Source organism: Bos grunniens, chromosome 5 (assembly GCF_055505025.1).
Source record: "Bos grunniens cultivar Pamir isolate PY7600 chromosome 5, Bosgru_T2T1.0, whole genome shotgun sequence".
Taxonomy (NCBI): Eukaryota; Metazoa; Chordata; class Mammalia; order Artiodactyla; family Bovidae; genus Bos; species Bos grunniens.
In genome coordinates, this window is record NC_141169.1 from 59,447,320 (window position 1) to 59,449,758 (window position 2,439).

The window sequence follows — 2,439 nt, forward strand, 5'->3', positions numbered from 1 at the left end:
ACATTAAATATTATTACTCACCTAATTCTCTTAGATCATTGAAGAAAAGACTAGGTCAGAACTGGAGACAAGTTTAATTACTTGGAAGTATATTTTATAGTTTCACAATAAAAGAAAACATATATGAGTTTGGTTTGAGAGAAGTTTGATTACAGTGAGATTAGGAAGCAGTATTAAATGACTTTGAGAAGGATAAAATGATGAAATTATAGATACAAAGCAATGAAATAATTAGAAGGAGAAGTCGCTGAGTCCTGTCCAACTCTTATCGACCCCATAGACGGCAGCACACCAGGCTCTTCCGTCCCTGGGATTCACAAGGCAAGAACACTGGAGTGGGTTGCCATTTCCTTCTCCAATGCAGGAAAGTGAAAAGCGAAAGTGAAGTCGATTAGAAGCTGTAGTTAAATATTTAGAAGAGTTTCATTCTACTCTGATGAAAACTTGGATTCTTTTGAGAGGAATGCAATCCTCTTTATGGAGTTATTGAAAGCTGCTTCACTTGCTTACTCCTCAGGGTGTAAATGAAGGGGTTCAACAAAGGGGCCACAGCAGTGGTGGGCACTGAGACACCTCTATTTATGGCCACCTCTTCCTTTGCCAAGGGTTTGACATAGATGAAGATACAGCTTCCATAGGTGATGGAAACTACAATCATGGGGGATGAGCAGGTAGAAAGGCCTTTTTCCTTTGTTGGACCATGGGAAACCTCAGAATTGTCCTAATGATGTATGTGTAGGACAGAAATACACACACTAGGGTGATAATGAGGGAAAATACAGCCACAAGGATAACTATTTGTTCTATTACCTACGATCTGAGCACAAGATCTTTAGGAGGGGACCAGCATCACAACTAAAATGATCAATGACATTGGAAATACAGGATTCCAGCTGGAGCTTAAGGAGTAGGATGATGATTATCAAACCCGAAACCCAACAGCTGAGGACTAAGAAGATGCAGACTCTCTTGTTCACGATGGTCGTGCAATGCGGGGATTTACAGATGGCCACATAGTGGTTGTAGTACATGGCTGCCAGCAGAAAAAATTCTGTTGCTCCAAACAGAATAACAAAAAAAATTTGACCTGCGCAAGCATTATAGGTGATGGTATTGTCCCCAGTTGATATACTGTATAGAAACCGAGGAATACAGACAGTGGTCAATGAGACTTCCAAGAAGGAAACATTTCTGAGGAAGAAGTACATAGGAGTTTTAAGATGGGCGTCTACCAGTGTGAGGGTGATGATCGTCAAGTTCCCTGTTACACTCAACAGGTAAGTGAGAAATAGATGAAAAGCAGAATTTGCAGTTGTGGGTCATCTGTCTGTCCCAGAAGGATGAAAGTTGTTATTGCTGTGTGGTTTTTCATCACTGAGTTTTGAAATCTATCCAATTGACAAAAGAAAATCAAAGAGATTTTATAAGGAGGTTCATAAATGAATTCTTTACCAAAACACTGCAGTTACAGCCAAACAAACCAGTCTACATTTACTTATCCCTTCTCATCAGTCTACATTTATTTATCCCTTCACATTGGTCTACATTTAGTTAGCCCTTCACATTATAATCAATATCATCACTGTTCTGACAGTCTTTCTGAATTTACAAGCGTGAGAGAGGATTATTCCTTTAGGATTTATTTTATTATCAAACCAACTCTTTCTAAGATCATTGTTGGCCCCTCAAAATTTACAAATGTTTGTTAATTCATGACATGGACTAAATTTACAAAAAAGTAGTGAAAAAAGATAATACTACTTCATTATCTACTACTAAAGATAATACTACTTTTTTTTATCCAAGACAAACTTTGGATATGGGATATATCCAGATGATGAAGATGAATTATCTTCAACTGTTACTTTATAAGGGTTCTTTAAAGGGTAAGATGTATCTCTCCTGGAAAACAAAAAAGAATGATAAGAAAACACAAGCCTGGGTCCTGACACTTTCCGCTGTCCATTTATTCTTTTCTACTTGTTTTCCTATTCTTAATTCATAGTTGGTTTCAAGCACTACTATTTTATCTATTGGAGAAGGAAATGGCAACCCACTCTAGCATTCTTGCCTGGAGAATCCCATGGACAGAGGAGCCTGGTGGGCTACTGTCCTTGGGGTTGCAAAAAGTCGGAGATGACTGAGCACTCGTTTTACCTATAGTGTGAAGTAAGATTGTGCTATTAGCAAAAGAAATATGCTCATGTGCATTCATGTTATTTTTTGGGTAATTGACTGTGGTTCCTAAAGCTTTGAAGTGACAACTTTTTTAATATCATCAAAATTATTCTTCTATGCTGCACCTGTTTTCATTATGGTTTCAATGCCTTTGAAAAGATATTAGTGTCTTATCTTATCTCATCCCTGCTCAGTTTATCCTTTAAGCTTCTTCAACCTGACTTTCAATTCCATTGACCCCCTGATCTTCTAACACTTATA

At 37.8% G+C, this 2,439-nt stretch overlaps 1 pseudogene; it reads right to left on the minus strand.

Moving 5' to 3' along the window:
* Positions 1-428: 428 nt before the first annotated feature.
* Positions 429-1,372, minus strand: LOC147372146 (olfactory receptor 6C2-like; annotated as a pseudogene).
* Between the last annotated feature and the right edge of the window lie 1,067 nt (positions 1,373-2,439).